We start from the raw sequence: 24,261 nt of genomic DNA, 5'->3' as shown, positions 1-24,261 counted from the left end.
AATCACAAATTGAAGTCTAATTCTCCACTAAGTCACAAGTTCTGTCCTGCATCCCAATGTACGTGACTGGGGTTCTAATATACTGCAGTGCCTCCCAAGATCCCTGCCTAGGGGGCTGGTCATCCCAGGACAAGAGTCCTAGTGCATTGATTGGGTCCTATGTTAACTTAAACTAACCTCCTCATGTAGAACTAAGGGGATATTATGGGCCTCACTGTAGCTAATATCTCAACCCAGCCACTCCTGTTGCCAGAGTGCTCACTCAGCAGGTCATACCCATTGGAGATACACCATCCTCACCAGTCACATTCAACTGGTTACTCCAGTCCATTTAGTTGGCTCTGTCTTTGAGACTCAGCCTCATGCTGGAGCACTGGTATCAGGAACAACCCATTATATGCTAGAAATGATAACAAACACCTATGTCCAGATGACCTTTGCACACCTGCTTGCAAAGATCTTTTTCCTGGTTCCACTTGTCATGAATCTTGAATCTATAGACATTGCAACCACAGGATTGTTTGAGTATGGGAGTGTATTTATCCCTTATCTACTTTTATCTTCTTCCAGTGTGTTACCTTGATAGAATACAATGTAACCTCATAGAAGTCTCTCTTGGTGTGTCACTATAATTTTGGAAATCCTAAATAAGATAATGGTCCCAACCACTAAAGGATATGGAAGTTCTCCAGAAACCACTAACCAAAGAATGAACTCTCCCACTTTGCCTCCTTCAGGCATGCCTATTACATTGTTTCTATGATTCAGCCTGAAATTCTCAATGCCAACTGAATAGCAAAGAAATGGTCCCTGAATGGAAAGCCAGGACTCTTTCCACTTAACAACATTGCTATTCTTCCTTTAAGTTCTACAAACACTCATCCCCACCAAGCACTTATTTACACTCCAGGCACAGCCTTAGACCAGATAATGTTACAATGTTCAGGACAAAGAAGTTCCTTATTCATAAAGAGTTAAGAATCCATATTAGGCAGGGTTCTTCAGAGACACAGAACCAAGAAGATATGTGAACCAAATCTGCAAGATGGGCTCACAGGCTGGAGACCCAGGGTATCAGGTTGTCAGACTCTGTCACTGTGCCCATAATTAGCCTCCTTCCATATTCATATATCTTATCTTGCCCTGAAACTGTTACCAAACAAAACTTGGGTCCACTCCCCTGTGCAGTAAAGCCAAACTACTGACAGCCGGTTGTGGTGAAGGAATGTGCAGTGCTTATTGCAGGCACCAAGCAAGGAGTCCAGGGCAGCTAGTGCTCAAAACACCTGAAGTCCCTGATAGGTTTCAGCCAAGCGTTTTTAAAGGCAAGCTGAGAGAGGGGCATCCCAGGGTATGTGATCATCTCATGCACAATTCTTTGATTGGTTGATGGTGAGGTAACAGGGTGGTGTCACAGAGATTAACATTATCAATCCTTAGGCTCCAGGAGGCCTGGGGGCTGTGTGCTCATGGTCGTCAAGTAGTTAATATCTTCCTTCTGGTGGGGGGGTTTCACATCTGTAAAACAACCCAGGAAATGTGCATCAGATGCTATTATCCAGGTACTTCTGAGAGGAGCTAGAGCAGAGAATATGGGGGAGAGGTCTGTCCTGGGAAGGTCCCATAAGGTCCTACTTGTTTGCAAAATGATATGGAAAAACCAACCAAATTCTGTGACAGGCTTTTTTTGGTGTGCCATTATATCAGAAAGAAAAAAAGCAGAATGCCTATTTTCCTTGTTTTTTCTGGAGAATCACTAAGAAAAATAGCTCCATCAAATGTCCAGTCTCACTGTAGCAGAAAAAAAAAATTAGATTTTTAATGAAAAAGATAATCTGAGTGACCTGATGAAAATCCACCTGACTGTCCTATTTTAGGTCAGAGTTTTGTAAACTTCATTAGCTTTTTGAATCTGAAACTGTTCTTGTGCCCTGAGCACCCTCACTTTTTTGAGACAATCAAACTTTCTGGATGCCAGGAAAAAAGGGGTGGACATAATAAGCCTGAAGGGTTGGATTGTAAGGAAAGAGGACCATGCATCAGTCAGATGGAGCCCTTGGCCAGCAAATTATTTGTATCAGCAAATGAAAATACTATTCAGGATCCAATAAATGTAGCTCATAAATGTTTAACCCACAAAGAAGAAAACAAATTTGATTTGAATTGGGAAGGAATTCTTTTGCCAAGCATAGCAGTCTCTAGACATTCACAGATAAATTCATAGTTAACAAGTTTGAATTTTCATAAATTCCCCATGCAATTTATAAAGCATTTTTAATATAATGATACAATCACTTCTTCACATCTCTATTTACCAAATCCCTTGACAAGAAAATCTACTTTCCAGTGCAAACTACCTCTCTGAGTAGGGATGTGCCTTTAGATAAGGCACAAACTCTCTGGGCCTCAGCTGTCAAATTGGTTCAATCTTTATGTTTGAATATATGGAAAACTTTTAATAAATTGTAGAGCAGAGATTGGCAAACTTTTTCTGTTAAGGCCAGATAAAAAATAATTTAGATTTTGCAGGCCATACAATTTCTACCACAACTACTTGCTTGGCTTCACCACGTAGCAAGAAAGTAGTGATAGATACTTTGTAAACAAATGAGCATGGCTGTGTTCAATAAGACTTTATGGACACTGAAATTTGAATTTTGTGTAATTTTCACCTATCACAAAAAATTGCTCTTCTTTTGATTTTTAAAAATCATTTAAATGTGTAAGAAGCATTCTTACCTTTGAGGGCCACACAGAAATAGACAGCAGTCCATAGTTGGCTATCTTCTGCTGTAAAGGGGTACATTTGTAAAAGAACCTTAAACTTAGAAGTATGTAAAAAATATAACAAAATTGCACACAAAAATAGAAATATAGACCAGTGGAACAGGGATAGAAAGCCCAGAAATAAACCCACCCACCTACGGTCAATTAATCTACAACAAAGGAGGCAAGACTACACAATTGTGGAAAGACAGTCTCTTCAACAAATGGTGCTGGGAAAACTGGACAGCTACATGTAAAAAAATGAAATTAGAGCATTCTTTAACACGATACACAAAACAAACTCAAAATGGCTTAAAGACCAAAATGTGAGACCGGGCACTATAAAATTCCTAGAGGAAAACATAGTCAGAACATTCTCTGACATAAATCGCAGCAATATCTTTTTCGATCCATCTCCCATAATAATGGAAATAAGAACAAAAATAAACAACTGAGATCTAATTAAACTCAAAAGCTTTTGCACCGCAAAGGAAACCATAAACAAATGAAAAGACAACCCACAGATAGGGAGAAAATATTTGCAAACGATGTGACTGACAAGGGATTAGTCTCCAAAATTTACGAACAGCTCATGAGGCTTAATATCATCAAAACAAACAACCCAATCAAAAAATGGGCAGAAGACCTAAATAGACATTTCTCCAAAGAAGACATACAAATGGCCAAGTGGCACATGAAAAGATGTTCAACATCACTAATTATTAGAGAAATGCAAATCAAAACTACAATGAGATATCACCAGTCAAAATGACTATCATCAAAAAATCCACAAACAACAAATGCTGGAGAGGGTGTGGAGAGAGGGAACCCTCCTACACTGTTGGTGGGAATGTAAATTGGTGCAGCCACTAGGGAGAAAAGTATGGCAGTTCCTTAAAAGACTAAAGAGAGAGCTACCATATGTCCCTACAATCCTACTCCTGGCCATATATCCAGAGAAAAACATGGTCCAAAAGGATACATGCACCCCAATGTTCATTGAAGCACTGTTTACAATAGCCAAGACATGGAAGCAACCTAAATGTCCATCACCAGAAGAATGGATAAAGATGTGGCACACATATACAATGGTATATTACTCAGCCATTAAAAAGAATGAAATAATGCCATTTGCAGCAACATGGATGGACCTAGAAATTGTCATACTGAGTGAAATAAGTCAGACAGAGAAAGGGAAATATTGTATCATATCCCTCATATACAGAATCTAAAAAGAAATGATACAAATGAACTTAATTACAAAACAGAAACAGACTCACAGACTTAGAGAATGAATTTATGGTTACTGGGGAGAAGGGTGGGGGGAAGGGATAGTTAGGGAGTTTGGGATAGAGATGTACACACTGCTATATTTAAAATGGATAACCTGAGACTTCCCTGGCTGTTCAGTGGTTAAGACTTCGCCTTCCAATGCAGGGGGTGCAAGTTCAATCCCTGGTTGGGGAGCTAAGATCCCGCATGTCTCACGGCCAAAAACCAAAACATAAAACAGAAGCAGTATTGTAACAAATTCAATAAAGACTTTAAAAATAGGCCACATCAAAAAAAAAATCTTTAAAAAAAATAAAATAAGATGGATAACCAACAAGGACCTACTGTATAGCACAGGGAACTCTGCTCAATGTTATGTGGCAGCCTGGATGGGAGGGGAGTTTGGGGGAGAATGGATACATGCATATGTATGGCTGAGTCACTTTGCTGTGCAGCTGAAACGATCACAACATTGTTAATCGTCTATATGCCAATATAAAATAAAAAATTTTAAAAATTGCAAATGAAAATTAAAAACACTTTAAGATGATTTTTTCATGATACCAAGTAAAAATGGTTATGTCTGGTCTAGTTTGTTTATAGCTGAACCAATTTAAAAACATTAATTGACAAATATACTGATAAGTACCACTCTAAAAATATGACATTTCATCTGGATGCAAAATTACTCTATTTTCATCAGGAAGGCAGCTGTGGAAATAAACCTTAAAATCATCTTTTTTAATTAAAAAATATGTTTTTAAAAAAATCTTTAGGGCAAGGAATAGTCATAGGTTTTTATAGATCTCCCATCAGGAAGTAAGCATAATGATTTCCATGTCAGTCTTTATTGCTAATTCTCTTTTGATATGAAGTTTGTGCAAACTATGTGATTTAAGAGTAGATGTAAAATTAGTTAATAAATCTCTACCAAGGTGAACTGTATTTTTACAATTTTTCTGCTATTAAAGGTACTTAGTGGTACTCAGAGAAAAGCTTTTTTTTTTTAAATATTAGGAGGAACAAACTTTAAATTTGGTGATCAAAAATAAAAAACACCATGAATCTCGGATAACTCAAATATAATTTACATTTACTGAGTACTTACTCTTAGCTGGATAGTATAATGGTCTAACTAAAATTGTGTTTAATATACAAAGCATCCTCTGTAGCAGTTTCTAAAGTTTCCATTTGAGAGATGAAGAATAACCCCAGAAAATTTCATTAACTTGTCATTCACTCCACAGTTCTCCCCACAACGTGGAGTAAATATATACAAAAATATTTATCAAAGGAGAGGTGTTCAATGCAAAATGAAGGGGAGGAAGCACAATTTGTGGGTACCTACTGTGTGCAAGGTGTGATGGGATGTACCATGCATCTTCGCTCATCAATCTATCCACTTACTCCTGGAGAATCTGTCACTGTCACTTGTTCTGACCCTCACAAAGTAAGCACACGTTATCTCAAACTTCCAACAGCCTTGCAAACGAGGGGTTATTACTCCTGTTTAAGAAGTTAGAAAACTGAGACATGAATTCAAGAGCTCAAGGTCACAGTAGGAGAAGGTGTTTTTATGAAGATTTGAACTTGCGTGTATTTGGCTAAAAAGGACCTGCTCATTTCACACCACACTGCCCCCACTGCCATAGAATTAACACACGCCCTTCATTGAGCTACCTCTCCACACTGTTACTCTCTATGTATTTTCACTATGACAATGTTAAGAGAGAAAGAATTCCACCAAACCTAGAAGGCACCCTGTCTTCTGATAATTTTGCAAAGACTTTGCTTTGTTTCATAAGTGTGTCTATAGTGGAGAGGGCTATGGATGCTTGAAATGAGTGGGAAGTAGGTTTTTATTTGTTTGAAATTATTTCACCAGCCTTCCCTGACATTTGCTGTTAATTATGCACTGGGAAAAGAAAAAATATGTCAACACCACATTTGTCACTGGTTATTTAGAGGTTCAGGTTGACAGATTTTGGCAGAACCCTTGAAAGATGTATCTGACGTGGTGGCTTTTAGTCTTATTTATTTTGTATTCTCAAGACTGTAAAATTAAATCAGATCTTCAGCTAGTGAAGCCATGAAATAGCTACTCACAGCAAAGACAAATATTTTGGACATGGCTAGCAGTCCTGCAACCTGACTGACAAAGTAAGTGGCCCTGATTTGTCCTCTCTCCTGTGCAGTCAGGACAGAAGTCAGCCAGGGGGAGTGAAATTGGGCCATTTCAGGCCCGAAGGGAGTCAGAGGATAAATGTAGTCATTAAGTGTTTCTTTACCATCCCCCCCCCAAAATGACCCTAAAGGACACTTCTTACATCTATTTATCTTCTAAGGGATAGGGTACCCACACAATTAAAAACAAATTCTAAAACCACAAACATGACATCATAAGCTCTGTTGTATCCAGTGGCTCCTCTGCTTTGCCGAGCTTGACTTTTCCCTGCTTATTGCATTTCCAACGTGCTGCCTTGATTCAAGCTACTTGGTTCTATGAGAAGCAGCCATTGGAATGGTACTGTTTGCACTTCCAGAGGACCTGAGTTCAAACGCTGGTCCCACCCTTACTGACCGAATTCACTCGGTCTACTCGCTTAACTTCATGGTCTCATTTCTTTTACTTTTGATTAAAAAATGGATGCTTAATCAATTATTCTTCTGCTCCGTATGACTTATGGTTTCCTGTCTCACTCAAAAGGAAACTCAAAGTCCCTAAATTCATGGGCTTCCCTGGGGGCTCAGTGGTTACGACTCTGCCTGCCAATGCAGGGGACACGGGTTTGAGCCCTGGTCCGGGAAGATCCCACATGCCGCGGAGCAACTAAGCCCGTGCTCCACAACTACTGAGCCTGTGCTCTAGAGCCTGCGAGCCAGAACTACTGAGCCCACATGCCACAACTACTGAAGCCCTCGCGCCTAGAGCCCGTGCTCCGCAACAAGTGAAGCCACCGTAATGAGAAGCCTGCGCACGACAATGAAGACCCAACGCAGCCAAAAAATAATAAATATATAAATAAACAAATAAATTTATAAAAAAAAGAAGTCCCTAAATTCTTGTTTACTCTGTTGTTTGGTTATTATTGGACCTCCTCCTTTACCGCTCCAGCCTCGTTTTCTCTGCTCTGGCAACACTGCCCTTCCTACTCCTCCTGCAACATCTAGCAACCTGCAACTTAAGGCCCTTGCTCCTGGTCCTGGAGGATCTGCCTGGAGTTCTCTCTCCTCCAAAGTTCACATAGTCTCCTCCATCACTTCAGTGAGGTGTCTGCTCAAACATCACCTTGTCAGAGAGGACCTCTTTATCCATCCCATCCAAAATGTCCCATCCCCCAACCTAACAGTCGCTGACATCTTTACCTGAAAATATAAAATTTCATGCCTGCAAAGACCATTCAGAGAGCAGATTACAGGGAAGCAGATGTTCTTAATGTTTCTCACTTCTGCTTTTCCTTCTTGTCAGCACAGGAAAAAGAATTCCGTGCCACCTGATCTGTGTTGTAGAGTGGATGGGGTCAGAGTCATTTAAAGGTCCTGAGTTTGGACATGGTTTCTGTCTTCTCCCAGTTACATGCTGAAGTGTCAGGGTCTACAATAGCAAAGGAGGAGGACTCTCTACCCCCCTCCCTGTCCTCTGCTCCCCTTCCTTTTTTTCAGTCACCTGACCCTCCATATGGCACATTTTTAATGCTTAGATGAGTAGAATAGGATTAGAGGAGTGACTACTTTTCCAGACTTGGTGTTCTGGTCCAGATTACCAAATTTTGCCCTGGGATTGTATGAATAAAGCCAGGAAGCAGCTAATTATTACACCTTTTCTTTTCTATTGTGGTTTATATGTGCATCTGTTTTTAAAACCTCTGGGGAAGAGTAAGTGATTGGCAGAGATAGATTTTGGCATCCTTGGGCTCCCTGGCAATAAAACCATCTTAATGACATCAAAGATCTCTTCCTGATTTATTTGTATCAAAGATGTTTTGATTACCTAATGGAAAACACTTGTGATTGGATGTAAAGTCATCCAATAAATAATAGACATGACTCCTCATAGTACAAAAAAAGCTTCTAAAAATATATCCAAATAATGCTTTCATCAGTATTTATTCAACGCCTACTCTGTGCAAGGTGCTGAGGTGATGACGGAGAGCAAGTTAAACAACAAAGATGCCAGTCTGGAGTTTACATTCTAGTAGGGCAAAGGACAAAGCACCAGTAACTAATAAACACATGAATTAAATAGATACAAATTGGGGAAAAGAACTATAAAATAAGCTGTGTCCTGAGGCATGATAATTAGGAGACAGACTTTATATAAATATTTAATGCCAAGAGTGGAAGGCTATGAAGGCACCTGAAATGCAAAGAGCTGTGAGTGACAGTAGCATTCCAGGGACGAGCACCAGCAAGGGCAAGATGTGGATGAAGTGGACGAGAAGACTGGTATCATTTAAATGGGTCCTCATTCAGGATGGTGGAGCATTGGAACTTTATCATGAGTGCAATGAGAATTTACTAAAGGGTATTAGACAGAAGAATGTCATAATCTGATTATAAAGAGGGAATATTTTAGTAGTAAATTCTAAGTATGAACCTAGAAAACAATGAGGAAAAGTTTGAGGAAAGGTGAAAAGGTGGAGGAGATGAGAAACCAAACTCATGAAATCATCGTCTATATTGTTAATAAAGGATTATTCATATGGATTTTGGTAATCAGCCTGGAAGCTATGGTTGGAGATGACAAGGAAGGTAAGGAAAGACCTCTGATGAGTTCCTACATTTGAGTCTGGATCAGTGGAAGATGAACCCATGAAAGAAAACTTGAAAGGAGACAATTAGAAAGATTTGAAGAACATGAGGATAGTGTGTTATCCCTAAGGTCAAGGGACAACTTTATTTCCAGAAATAGAAGCACTATATAAATGTTAAACACTGCAAGTAACCTGTTGTAATTCTAAATAAGAACATATTATTCTTGGTCCTCCTAGAATGGTATGTTAACTTGTAGAAGAAAACTGGGGTGATAGGACACACATGAGTTTCCTTTTTGATAAACCTGACTGTGACTCTTGATACTTCCATTTACTAGTTATTTCTGGGCAAATCTCCTAATATGATACTATTTTCTTCTGTAGACTTATTGAAGGAAATAAAATTAAATAATAAATGGATGAGCCTAATGCACGGTTAAATCTTTTTTGTCCCTTTTCTTAGCAGTTGGATAGATTTCCTCATAAATGAATAGAAGTGGCTGGAGAAATATGACAAATCCTAGCACTAATAGGAAAACAAAAATAGCCATACATTTGCTTATTCTTTTAGCAAGCACATATAGGGTAGCTAGTGTATGTCATGCCTGTATGGGCCTCTGAAGACAGCAACCTAAATAAAACTAGATTTATATCCCCAGAATCTCCAAATCTAATGAGAGTTTATTGCTCATGTATTTTTTTGGTGCGGGGGGGTGGAATAAGAGATTTTACAAATGTAGAATTGAATGCTTGGTAAGTACTGTGCCCAGGATTTTATACATAGTAACTAATGGTGTTGTGTCTGGAACAGCCCTGCTTAGTAGAACTTTTTGTGATGATGAAAACGTTCACGTAAAACATTTCTCTATTGAGCCCCTATAATGTGGCTAGTGCAGCTGAGGAACAGAATTTTTCATTTTAGTTAGTTTTAATTAATTTACATTCTATTGTGAACAGTCACCAATGAGTAGTGACAGTAGATACTAATACTGCCCAGAACAGGTAAAAAACGTAGGTCCCCTACATCCTGATGCCTTTCATGTTTGTCATCTTATCTTGATGGGAAAGGAAGCAAAAAGCAACATCAGATGAAGAAAGCCGACCCCATCTTTTAGGCATATAAATCGCTCCCAAAGAGTCCCCAGTGCTATACTTGTCACTGACTGTTTCTTTCAATGATGTCTTAAATGGGGCATGACACTCTGAGAGCCTTGAGCATTCTGGAGACTTTGCTTGATAAGCACCTTCTATCATAAATTAATCTGAAGGGGTTTCTGCTTCCAAAAAGTCATTGCCTTTTTTTTTTTTTTTTTTTTTTTAAGAATTATTTATTTATTTATTTTTGGCTGTGTTGGGTCTTCGTTTCTGTGCGAGGGCTTTCTCTAGTTGTGGCAAGCGGGAGCCACTCTTCATCGCGGTGCGCAGGCCTCTCACTATCGCGGCCTCTCTTGTTGCGGAGCACAGGCTCCAGACGCGCAGGCTCAGTAGTTGTGGCTCACGGGCCTAGTCGCTCCGCGGCATGTGGGATCTTCCCAGACCAGGGCTCGAACCCGTGTCCCCTGCATTGGCAGGCAGACTCTCAACCACTGCACCACCAGGGAAGCCCGTCACTGCCTTTTATTTCCTCTTTTCCTCCCCTCTCCCACCCCAGCTCCCAGAATTAGGCTGAAATGCTGGCACTCTTCCCCACTTAACTTGCATTTGTAGACGTGTGAAGAAGCTTTGGATAAATAGAGCTGAGCTGTGTATTTGGAGCTGGAAGATCTAAGTTCAGATCCTTTATCTGAACAAATCAATAAGCCTCAGTAATTTTATCTAGAAAATGGAGACACCTCTCACCTGAGTCAGCAGTGTTCTGTAATAAGACACACATAACCCCTTGGAAAAGTAAGAGTTAACACTTGCCCATGTTGTAATGAAATAAGCGAAACAAGCCCTGAACTGCAAGTCAATTTGCAGAAATTAAAGTTTGCGTCCAAATGAGATGAGCTAATAAAGTCCATCAACTCAAATAATTATAGAGGAAATATTTATAGAAGTAACCAGCATCTCTTTTTCAGCTTTCTCAACTTTCATGGCAACGTCCATTGACCAGGTGTGGGATGTCAAGCTCAAATGTCAGGAGTTTGCAAATGGGGAAAGGCCGTGTGAAATCAAGCAAGTCCAGCACTGGTATACAACCCTTTCTGCAAACTGCAGACTCTCAGTCTCATCAAACAAACCATTCAGGTTAGGAATGCCAATTTTAGCAAATGACACTTTCTGTTTTCATAAGACTAGCAAGAGGCATGACTGTCGTAAGTTGTGGATTTAATTGCATTAATTTAAATGTTACCTTTTCTTGTAAATTCACCACATATTCCATTAAGAATAGAGACCATATTATCTAGTTCAACAATACTATATATAAAATAGATACCCAACAAGGACCTACTGTATAGCACAGGGAACTATACTCAGTATTTTGTAATAACCTATAAGGGAAGAGAATCTGAAAAAAAATACATATATATGTATAACTGAATCACTGTGCTGTATACCTGAAATTAACATAACATTGTAAATCAACTATACTTCAATTTAAAGAATAAAATAATAAGAAAGCAGTAGAATAAGAATTTCATAATTTCGTTTCTTTATATCAACAAACATTAATTGATCACCTACTAAGTGCTGGATATCACCAAGTTCTGCAAGTAAAAATTTGTATACTAAATGGTCCATGTCCTTAAAGAGCTGCTGGTAGAATAGAGGGAAACGTATATGTAAACAACTACAATATTATGAGGTTTAAGTGCAAGGTATCTGGCAGCTCAGAGAGAGGGTCAGGGTGTGGAGAAAATGCCATGAAGAAAGGCTTTCCAAGTGGAATTCACTTATTCACGATTCAGTGTATTTTTAAAGTAGAGTAAAGCCTTTCCAGTAGCATTGAGAAGTGGGAAGAAAATCCATGAATGAAGGACTGCGTGGTGCTTTGAGGAGTTGAGTTCTTTGGGGCCACTCAATCCACTAGAACTGGCACTTTGCTTGAATAAAACAAACCTAAATGTGAACCACTGTGTATATATTACTTATCAATATAAACACTCAGTGTTCCTGTGCTGCTCTGTTTTCCTTTAGTTCAAGCTGCCTTATCTCTGGCAAGGCTCTAGCAGGGCAGACTGTGAGCTTCGACTACTTGCCCACAAGCTGTGCCCAGCTTTCCAGCTGTGATTGTGGCATCCAACTCTCCTCAGGGATGGAGAATAACATTCCTTTTGCCACTGCAGCCTGAATGACACTTTGCCAAATTCCTCGGAGCAGAAACATCATACTCATCCCAGTGCTACTGGGGCAACTGGTCAACCCAAGTCCTAGATACAAATCATGAGATGGCTTAGGTGGTGCAGCCAGAGCTTGCAGGTGATGGAGAGAAGCAAGACGGTCTTAGGAACATGTTCGTCCTTTTTTCCTTCAGAAGTTTCATTGCTCAGTTGGTGAGGAGCAGTTATAAAGATGCCAGAGCCAAGATTTTTCCCTCTGAATCCTAGCTCATGCCATTCCAATTCAAATTTCACTGAGCTTGAGCCCCTGCTATCAGGCTAGAGTAGGGGAATACTTAGATTCTTAAAATCACTACACAGATGTTACAGTTGGGGAAACTGGATAAAGGGTACATATAACGGATCTCTCCAGATTGTTTGTTACAACTGCATGTGAATCTAAATTATCTCAAAATTTGTAAAAAATAAAATAAATACACACCTGCATGATGTTTATAGGTAGTTGTGGACATTCACATGAATTTTTCATTCATTCAGTAGTTTAGTCAATTAACAAACATGAGTAATAACTTACTATTTTTTAGGTCCAGGAAAACTGAGATTCATTCAACCCTTTTCAAGAATGATGACGTTGATATTATGGTTACTTCCATTATAAAGATGAATAAAATGAGTCTAAAGTCACATATCTAATAAGTTGTAGACTTCAATTTGAAGAGTGTGTTTTACGTGTATTTTTTAAGTTATGTGTTTGTTTGTTTCTCTGCATAACACTGCTGTAGGGCAAGACACAGCCTAGCATTGAGTTCAACATCAGGCAAGGAAGGAAGACAGCCTCATAAGTGATTCTACAGCAAGTGAGGCTACAAAATGGTCTGTAATTTAGCTAAAACAAGTGCTCTCGGGAAGAAATTCATCCTTCACAAAGAAGGTAACAAAAGAGTTCATCTGTGCTGTGACAGGTCAGGTAGGAATTCCATGGACATAGCCTGGATGAGCAGGAACGTTTATTTCAGATAGAACTGGGCCATATGTTTTTTTCATATTTTGTGTACTATCTTTGTTTATTTTGCTTATTTTGGGCTTTGCTACTTATTAAAGAATGGTAGAGTGTGCAGTCCATCTCAGCGCTGCTAAGTATAAAAGAGAAAATGTATGAGGGCATGATTGGGCTGGAAAAATGAGGAAGGAAGAGCGACCCCTGGGGGCCAGAACAGGGACAGCAAGAATCAAAGTGTTAAACCACTCTCTTCAACCCAATTGCAGGAAGACAGCTGAGACTGGGGTCACATGCAGGGTTGCTGAGGCCTTGAAAATTCTCCTTTCCATTCTAAATCTTGGCAATTTCAAGTGTGTTTTAAATAAAGATGGTTTCTTTCATCAACTGTGTGAAAATGCACAGGAAGGAATTCCTCTCTTATCTACTTTTCCCCAAGATGTCTGGATTGGTCATATCTCAACACGGATTGGGCCATATCTCCAAGAGGCAGGGGTCACTGTGTATTAAATGCTCCACTTATAGGTGTGTGTGTGTGTGTTTCTTCTTCTACTCCCACTTCCTGAGTTTGAGCTGACAAGACCTAGTTCTAAAAAGATTCTAAAAAGAGAATGGTCAGCTTTGAGGCTCAAATCTTTGTTTCAGTGTTTGATTGCCAAGCCTGGCTAACAATAAAATGTTCTTTGATATATTGATTATTTTTCCTGCCTTATGCTCCTGCTTTAATGAGCTTGCAGGTACGATTGACTGTGGATTTGGGCAGGATCAAGGCTGTTTCTGCAATCTATTTCCCTAATCCCGCTTTAATTTTAGTAATCTCTTTTTAGATTATTAAAGATTATTTCATTTATCCAAACCAAATAAGAAGTTGGATAAACCTCTTATTTGGTTTGGATAAATGAAATCCCATTAACATTAAAGGATCACGAGGAAGTCACTCCCTTAAGATTTATGGGAATTCAAGATAGACAATGTAAAGTGGGTGTGGGTGTATTTACAAATTCCAGATGCTTGTACTAAACTTTATATCTCCCATCGTTTTCTCTCAAAATAAACTCCAAATGCCCTTTATCCACTCCAGAAAACAAAGCATCTGAATACAGCATGCTGAGGGAACATTCCTTTGATAACATTGAGATGGACACCCTTTCTATGCTGGAAAAGAGAAAATGCCTTTCATTCAGATTCCATTATTTCCTGACTACAGTAAGAACTATTTTGTTATTCTGGGCAAGACATTTAATAATGCAGCCATCTCAGCACCCAAGATGGTGAGCTGGTGTATGGGTGTTCAAATGTTCCGTATGTTTGTGCTAAACTCAGACGCAGCTAGATTCAATTTAAAGGAAATAGAGAAAGACGCCTCCCCCTGCAGTTCTTTCTTTGAGACACGGTCCCATTACATGCTGAACCTCACCAAGCAGGAAGTAATGGTGCATATCAAATATGATCAGTTTCACAAAGCAGCTTCGAGAAGACCTGTGAGGTTCCCGACTCTGCCCACTTGAGCTAACAGCATCCCCTGTCCAATTCCTGTCAACAGCACTTGTTCAAACTCCTGCATTTTTCTGCAGTAATATGTCATCATTAACCATATGTCTCCTTTCCAATACTTTTTTTCCCTGCAATTCACCATCATTAATTTTTAGTACTCTTTCCTTGAAGACAGTTGGCTCCTATCCAAAGGTAATGAGGTTGAGATTTGCAAAGTTCGATAATCGTCAGGGGAAGAATATAAATGTAATAAAATGCAAATTTCTTTTCTTTTTTTATGTCTCTCAGTCAGATGATCTGATGGTGGCCATTTCTGTGAACTTCATTTAAATTGAGACTTTTGGGGTCGTAAGGAGAGGTTAGCTGGATACCAATCAACAAGCAGTCATCTTTGACAAATGCCAGGAACATCGTAATAAAAATTAATGAATTTCATTAATTTTCACAGAACATATTCTACCTGTAAAGAGATTCATTATTCAATTTAAATCAACACATATTTATCAAATTTCTGAAGTGTGACAAATACTGTGCTAGAATTTTAAAAATTAATAAATATAATGTACCTTCTTTCAAAAGATGTCCAGTCAAGCTGGGGAGATGAGTTACGCCAGTGATACAGCTGTTCTCAGTTCAGGAAATTCCTTAGGAGTTTATAGAATGAGTGTCTCCGGTATTTATAGTAAGATCCACGGAGATTATTTTCAGTGTGGTGCAATGCTTTAAATTTTAAGTACAGCAGCCTGTAGACTCTCATGGTTACTGAGCACTTGCTACACAGCACACACATCTGAAAAAATGAATTTTTAGTTTTATTTCATTGTAATTAATTTAATTTAAAAATTTAAAAATCTGATATTCAGTTATTGGAAAACATTTCATTATGTTTGCAAAAACTTGGGTATATGGATCTACTTTTGCAACTGCAATTTTTATGAAACCTCAGTAGAGATCACATATTCCCTAGGAAAATATAGCATCCGGATTGAAATGTGCTATAAGTGTGAAATACACACTCATGTCTAGGATTTAGTAAAAAGACAAAGAATGTAAGCAACTTCATTAATAAATTTGTTATGTTGATTACATGCTGACATGATAAATTTTAGATATATTGGGTTACATGAATGTATTATTAAAATTAATTTACCTTTACTCTTTCACTTAAAAAAAAATAACTACTAGAAAAAAACGTAATTACATATGTGGCTTGCATTGTATTGGTGTTGGACAGTGCTGCTGGAAATCAAAAAGTCATGCATCCCCTTCCTCACGGTAGATTTTGCCTAGACAGACCCATCGTACCATTCCCCACACCTCATATTTCATAGCCCCTGCGGCACAGTGCCAGAGGCAAAGAGACGTGCAGTGGCAGAACCTAAAACCTGACTGCAGTTCCTACAGACCTACTCCTGAGAGGTGCATCACCTCCAATTACGATGTCACCTTAGCAATAATACATACCAAACTCCTCATCCTTACGTATAAAGAGACTGAAACTCAGATATAGCAAATACCCTGTTTAAAATGTTAGCGGGACTTCCCTGGCGGTCCAGTGGTTAGGACTCGGGCTTCCACTGCAGGGGCCACTGGTTCCATCCCTGGTCGGGGAACTAGGAACCCCAGCATGCTAAGATCCCGCATGCCATGCCACGTGGCCAAAAAAAAGATAATGAAAGTTAATGACAATGTAAAGGCCAAGAGATTGATGTCATATACCACATTTTACAAAATAGATTAAAATTCCATGTCAAAATACTTTTTTTTTGGAAAAAAAATTTGTATTTCTCTTGGGAAAATCCCTATACGTTGTTGGCAAAGAGAGGTATTTTTATTTCTCATAGCCTTTGCGAAAATATGTCGTCTTTATCAGGGTAGAAATTACTGATCAGTTCACCTGCTTAGACAGAAACTAATGCACTTGTTTGGAAGGGCTTTATTGATTTTACCCTAACAATGGTGGATGGGAAGAGCATGGAACTGCCCTTGCCCTAGAATGCAAGGCAACACCGCCACCTAGTGGTTTCTTTATTAAGTTGTACGCTGTCTGTCAGACTCTACACCCTGAGTTGCACACAGCTTTGCACCCCTGTCTTTGCCGATTATTTAGACTGCAGCGATGATGTTGCCATCTAGGAACATGCAGTCTCAACAAACCGGTTAAAGAGTAGAACGTTTACTCAAAAGATTTACAGTTATGATATCATAGCTTCGTTAAAAGAAAAATTTTAATTGAGAATTCATGTGTTTGGAAAAGTATCTCTGGTTAATCCAAGCAGACTTCCAGGAGGATGGAATCCTAGATTTGTGATTTTAAAAATGGAGGGCATGGAAGTCTACAGCAATAGACTAGGTGTTGCCTTTGTGTCAGGTTAAAACCCTAGTTATCTCAGGATCAGGCACTTATCTTCTTATGCTATATTACAAATAAAATTGGCTTAGCTAAAGGCATAAATAACTAGTATAAATTTAAAAAATAATGTGTAGATAGATGTTCAACTCATTCAGCATGACATCACATGGAACTATAAGGAATTTGTTATTTTTAGGTTCTAGGGTGGAAGGGGAAGAGACCTGCTAGGAAGCCCAGAGGGGTCTCTGGCCAGTCAGGTGCCATATGTAGATTCTAGATATTTAATGGGAACATCCAAAGCTTTGTCAGATGTAGAAATAAGAGCTCAAATCATAGACCTTCAGCATGTTAACTTTTAGATGAGTAGACTGAAAATTTCAATCTTTATGGTCACAGAGTTAGAACCCTAGAGTCCCAGAATTATAGGATGTCAGTATCTTAACATCATTTAACTGTAAAGCTAGTGTTGGAAAGCTCTGGAAAACAGATAGTCCCTTTTCCTAGAGCCAGCTGCAGGGACAAAGTTGAGCAAATTATTTCCCCCAGAGACTTTCACATGTAAACAACTCATTTATTTTCTTAGGAAGGTCTGTGTTTCTCCTGCACCAGGTCTCTGAAACATTCTCTGGCAGATGGAGAAATGAAGGCTGAAGGTTCTCTATGGATCATTTCAGTAAGGGAAAGTCAGATGAGGGGAACAATTTGTTCCTTGGGTTTTGAGAAGGTAAGAAGATCAGTGCAGTGGGTATAATTTTGTTTTAGTTGGGAGAGGAAGTGATAAAGATAAGGAGCCCTTTCAGAAAGAAGAGGGTTGGTACTCAGACTCACAGTAATAAGATCTACCTTTAAAGAAAGCTTTCTGGGTGTTAGGCTCTGCCCTGGACCTTTTCCTGTGATGATTATTCTCAACTCATTCTCTGCCTCTGATGAAGAAATGAGGAAGGGCATTAGAGGAACAAAGCGAGTCTAGGCTCTGCTGCTGACCATGTGCCAGACGTTTCATTCACGGTCTCATTTAATTCATGACAACCTCAGAACTGAGATTTATCATGTCAATTTCTCAGACCAGAAAATGGAGGTGCAGAATAATTGAGTAAGTTGTCTGAGATCAAAAAGCTAGCAAATGCAGATCCAGGATCTTAACGGAGATTTGTCTAACTCTCACACTTTCTCTTTCTAACATAGTAAGTGATAGTTAATGACAGAAATTGCCTTTCGAATTTCCCCAATGCCATCCACTCTATACCGCAACTTTGCATACAACAATGGATTTCATTCTATTTCACTAACAAAGCCACCTTAAAGTGGTCATTCTTTTTTTTTCTCATTTTACTGATGAGATACATGAGGGCTGTAGCATCTGAGTAGTCTGCCCAAGGGGATGCATCGTGGTCCAGCCCTGATTCAGTAACGATCCTTCTTACATCAAAACCCTGTGCTCTGGTCGCTAAAATCCTTCTGACAAATAAACCCTCCCCAAAAGCATTCTCTTCTGTTACTGACCTTTCATCTTGGTCCTTGTTAATTTCTCTCATTCCCTTCAAGTCTGACAAATTGATCAAAAGGAAAAAACCATTAGGAATAATCCCCCTCTGATGTTGGTCTTGAAAGCCAAAAAATTGAATTAGAGAAAGATCTAATGTGGTCTACGCTTTGCAAAGCCTTTTCTTTTCTGGTTCCCTCTTTCCGTATTCATAGAGCCTTAGAGGAACCCCGGTGAGATTATAGAGAACGCTGGCCTTATTTCCACTAAGAGTTGTTGGTTTTGTCATTTTCATCCAAACACCTTAGTCATAAGTAATTGGAGTTCCTTACTACAGAAGAACTGGTATTTTTATGATAATGAAGTTGAGTAGAGGGATTCATTTGACATTAAAGGTACTTTGCAAATATATTATGAAAATCTGGTTTAGAAGAGTATATTAAAGGATAGAGTGAGGGCTTAATTTTCAAGAAACATACTTAAATGTCCAGAGAATACCATCTCTTAAGTCATCCCTTCATAGTTTTTGAGAGGGGCCCTTGTTTCAAATTTCAGATTCATTTCACATTTTCTTTATGTCTGCCATGTGCCAGAAAAGCAGCAAGCTACTTGAGGAGACAACAAAAATCCCAGGAAACAAAAATTAAAACAAAAGAAAACAAACCTGGGTTATGAAGGTTTTTTTGTCTATTTGTTTGTTTTTTAAGGAAAGAAAAGGACTCATCAGCTAAAGGGAAGAACATCAATGCAGACACAAAGATGAAAACATACATAATGCAAGATCACTGGTTTTATTTAAATAAACTATTTGCTGATGTCTGGTATTTTCAACAAAGACAGATCTACCTGGTCATTGTGTAGAGGGGTGGGAGACCCATGGCAGAAACCCTGGCAAAATTATGATTTAGGGTCTGGATGGAATATGATTTTAGGCCACTGATTTATTCATATGTTCACTTATAAGCTTGATGTTCATCTGAGTTAAGTATTGAAGGATAGATAGAATTCGGGTGGAAATAATCAAGAGTATTCATTTATTAGTTTAAATGAGCCATTTTTTAGCACATATATCACTATTAGAAATAACTAATCAAGTCTAAGTGCTCACTGAGAAATACAAGATATGTGGCACTTTGAAGGATTATAGGATGGTTTCACTTAGAAGCACGTGTGTGTATAAGTGTACAGAAGTTATTGGGAGAATATAGATAAAAGTCTTAGTAATAGGAATTGTGAAGAGGAGATGTGGACGTGGTCAAAAAAGGAAAGAAAATAGTATATATTTACATTTTAGTTTTTACAAGTATGCCATCTATGTTTTTAACAAAAAATATATGGATATATTGTAAGGATATTTTAATTTGGGGTTATTACAGATATTTAAATTTAGAAAACATCTTAAACATATAGAGTCTAATTATACATATATATAAATTTTGTTTCTATGTTACCACTCTATCCTTGATTATTTTATAGTATTTACCAACAAAGTCAAATTGGACTGGAGTTGTCTTTTTTAGGAAGGTTTTGCTAACAGATTCAACTTTTTCAATAAGACTTCAAGTTTTTTTTCTTCTTATGTCAAATTTGGTAAGCTATATTTTTCAAGAAATTTGTGCCTATGACCTCAGTTGTCAAATGTGATGATATACAGTTGCTGATGTATTGTCTTATTCTTTTACTGTTCGTAAAACTTGCAGTAATTCCCTTTTTCTCACTTTTAACATTGATGATTTCTTCCTTTTTGTGATCAGTTTAGTTTGGCCATTTTCTTGATATTTTCAAGATATGATGTACCTTTATTTCCTCTTTGTTTTCTATTTCCTTGATTTAAAATAAAATTTATTATTTATTTTCTTCTACTTCAGGTTTCTTTTTTTTTTTTTTCTTTTACTAGAATGGATCCTTAGGACATTGATCTTATATTCTTATTATTTTCTAACCTAAGCATTTTAAAGCTCTAAGTTTCCCTCATTTTAGCTGTATTGTTCTTCAGTTCAAAGCATTTTCTAATTTCTCTGGAGATTGTATTTTCACTCAATAAATTATTTAGAAATGTGTTGCTTCGTGTCCAGATATTTGGGAATTTTCTAGTGATCTTATTATTGATTTCTAAATTAAATCCCTTTTTATCAGAGAATATATTTTTGCATGATTTTAGAAAATGTTGGTATTTGTCTTATTGTCCATCATGGCAACTATCTCGGCAAATGTCTCTGTTCACATTGAAAGAGTGTGTATTCTACATCGGTTGGGTGTGGTGATCCATAAAGTTCAAGTAAATCAAGGCGTTTGTTGGGTTTCCTGACATTTTACATGTCACTACTGAGTTTTTAAATTGTTGTTACATCAATTAGTGGTAATAAAATCCACTACCAATAATTGTGGACTCTTCTCTTTCTCCCTTTTATGTTGTCAATTTTGCTTTGTATAACTTGAGATTTCTTTTGCTAGATGCATGGACAGTTATAATGGTTATGAATTCCTGCTTATGTATCCCTTTTATCCTCATGCTATAGCCCTCTTTATCTCTGCAGAACACTTCCTCAACGTCCATGTTATCTGATATCAACATAACCAGCCACGCTTACTCTTCATGCTCTATCATTTGTCATCCATTTTCTTTCAAACTACCTGTGTCCTTGTAACCAAAATACCCCTTGTAGGTAAATGACATTAGGGTCTTGTTTGTTTGTTTCTTTTCCGCTTTGTCTACCGCTGCTTTTATTTAGAATATTTAGACAATTAAAATACAATGTAGTTTGCAGGGCAGAAGTTGAGACACAGATGTAGAGAACAAACGTATGGACACCAAGGGGGGAAAACCGCGGTGGGGTGGGGATGGTGGTGTGCTGAATTGGGCGATTGGGATTGACATGTATACACTGATGTGTATAAAATTGATGACTGATTAAAAAAAAAAAATTAAAAAAGAAAACAAAAGTATAAACCATAATAAATTGCTAAATTGTACTTTAAAAAACAACAATGTAATTATCGATATGGTTGGATTTTAGCCTGTCATTTTATTATTTGTTTTCACTTTGCTCTCTGTTTTTTATTCATTTTTCCCCACTGTCTTCCTTCTATTAGATAATTTGAATCATGTTTTGTATTCCATTTTAATTTTTCTCTGGGCATTTTGGTTATTTCTGTATTTTTTATTGGTTGCTCTAGGGATTATGCCATGTCTATTCAATCATTTACAATCTAATTAGAAATAGTATTGTACCATTTCACATAAAGTGTTGGAAATTTGAAATGAAATGGGTCTTTTTATCTCCCTCACAAACATTTATATTTGTATTATACTTGTCATACGTGTTATATCTATAATATATGCATTGAGAACATCACTAGAAATGTTATAATATTTGTTTTAAGGTGCATATGTATTTTAAAGAACATAAATGGGAATATATAGTTGTTCATATTTACCCAGATGTTGACCATTTCTCTTGTTCTTCTTTCATTGTCACAGATGCATGTTATCCTCTGGTTATCTCCCTTTAGCTTGAAGAACTTTCAGAATTTCTTTTTGAAAAGATCTATAGGTGATACATTCTTCAGTGTTCCTTTATCTGAGATTCTCTTTTTTTTTTTTTTTTTTTCATTCTGGAAGAATATTTTTCCTTGAATTGATGTAGGATTCTGGTGTGACATTGCTTTCTCTCTGAGTAATTGAATTTTTTTTCACTGTCTTTTGGTCTTTGTGTTTTCTGATGAGAAATCCACAATTATTCAATTCACAGTCTCCTGTGTGTTATAGGTCATGTGCTCTAGATGCTTTCAAGATTTTTTCTTATTTTTAATTTTTAGCATTTTAATATGATTGTCTAAACATGATTAACTTTGAGTTCATTGTTTTTGAAGTTTACTGAGCTTTTTAAACTTTAAATGTAAACCTTTTGGCAAATTTGGAAAATTTTCAGTTATGTATTGTTTCAAATATTTTTCACTGCTAATATATATTTCTTTTACTTCTATGATTGCAATTGCATGTATGTTAGACAGTTTGAAAAATTTCCACAGGCCCTTAGATCCTGTTATTTTTTTCTCCAATATTTTTCTTTGTTATTTAGAATGGATCATGCCTATTAGTCTGTCTTGAAGTTCACTGACTTTTTCCTCTATTATCTGTAATTGAGCCCATCTAGGGAATTCTTATTTCAGATTCTGTACTTTTCAGTTCAATATTTTCACTTGGTTGTTTTTTAGATAACTGAGAACTTCACTTGAGCTGAGAACTTCTTTTTCATTGAATTTGAACATGTCTCCCTCTCTCTTTTCCTTTTTTTTTTTTTTTTTTGCTGGTGGGAGTAGCCATCACATTTTATTATTGGGCCATGAAAGCTTCATGACTCCTTTATTCAAATTACAAAGCAAATCTAGCCCGTCATTTAATGTTTTCCCAGGTGGTTTCTATTGTGTTATGGACACACAGACCTCTACTTTAGGGCCAAATGAATGTCATTTTGGAAGCAATCCCATTTCTTTCTTTTTTATTTTCTTCTGTTGTTACTATTGAGAAGTCTGTTGTCAGTATTATTAGTGCCCCTAATGCCATTTCCAAGAAATGGATTGGGGCCCATTTTGTTTTCTCATTAATTTATTTTTTTAACTGAAGTATAGTTGATTTACAATGTTTCATGTGTACAGCAAAGTGATTCAGTTATATATATATATGTATAGACACACATATATACATATATATATCATTTTTTAGATTCTTTTCCATTATAGGTTATTACAAGATATTGAATACAGTTCCCTGTGCCATACTGTAGGTCCTTGTTGTTTATCTATTTTATATATAGTAGTGTGCACCTGTTAATCCCTTTACTTCATGGAGCATGGTTATAATAGCTGGTTTACAGTCTTTTTTTAAAATATAATTCTAATATCTGAGTCCTATTGGGGTTGGCATCTATTGATTGGTTTTCACTTGAGAATTGTTTTTCTTTCTTTGTTTATTAAGTGAACTTGAATTTAATGTGAGCTCTATAAATGCTGTGTCATGTGCATCCTGGGTACTATCATAATCCTATGGAAAATGTGGACGTTTTGGTTTTAGCAGGCAATCAATCCTGATACGTTCAAACAACAAATGCTGTCACGTCTTCTGTCTGTGGTAGCTCAAATCTCAGTTCAAGCCTCCAAACTTTATGCTGCTGGTGTGAGTCTTGTTTATACACATGCAGAATGGGGAATGAGCTGTTGAGTTCAGTTCCGTTTTTACATCAGTTTGGTTCTCTAAGCCTGTGGTACATTGGTCTGTATCTCTTCACTACACACGACATGCACGTGTAGTTCTGGGCTTAGTTTGGGATTGAACAGTGGTTCCAATGTCAGTTCAGCTCCACAGACCTTTGTTATACATGTGTGAGTCTATCTCACACATGCAGAGCTCAGAGATGAACCCGAGGGTTTTGCAGGCTCATTCATAGATTTAAGGGATCCATTCCCAAATAATCAATACTGTAATTAGAAATTATCTACACATGCTCCAGTCTCCAGGGTCCAGTTTTCCTCTCTCCTCTGGTTGAGAAATACATGGTTTCACTTTTAGTTTTAGCCAACATCACTGTGCCATCTTTCCTCAACTGGGGCTGGCTTCTGGGACAAACAAACAAAAAATTAAAGATTCTCACCCCTGGGAGGTCACTTCTCCATGTTTTGACTCATCTTCAAAATCCACTTGCTTTTGCTTACTTTGCAGAGTTCTTCACATGCTTTCTCTTTTTTTTGTTTGTTGTTTCTTTTTATTGTTAGTCCAAAGAACTACTTCTGGAGCTTACGTTGCAATTCTACATTTATCAATGCAACCATATATCTTTGTATACATTTATCCGTATTCAATTTCAACCCAACAGTCATTT

General features: G+C 37.5%; 1 long non-coding RNA gene across 1 annotated transcript; it reads right to left on the bottom strand.

Moving 5' to 3' along the window:
• Positions 1–1,152: 1,152 nt before the first annotated feature.
• On the bottom strand, positions 1,153–16,820 carry LOC309614974. The gene is made up of 2 exons (XR_014236483.1): positions 10,407–16,820; positions 1,153–10,087 (listed from the first exon to the last, which is right to left on the bottom strand). It is a non-coding gene; the product is annotated as an uncharacterized lncRNA (long non-coding RNA).
• Positions 16,821–24,261: the final 7,441 nt, after the last annotated feature.

Source organism: Balaenoptera borealis (genome assembly GCF_965194805.1).
Source record: "Balaenoptera borealis genome assembly, chromosome: 17".
Taxonomy (NCBI): Eukaryota; Metazoa; Chordata; class Mammalia; order Artiodactyla; family Balaenopteridae; genus Balaenoptera; species Balaenoptera borealis.
Note: the sequence above shows the minus strand (reverse complement) of the source record. Positions and strands in the feature narration are given on the sequence as shown.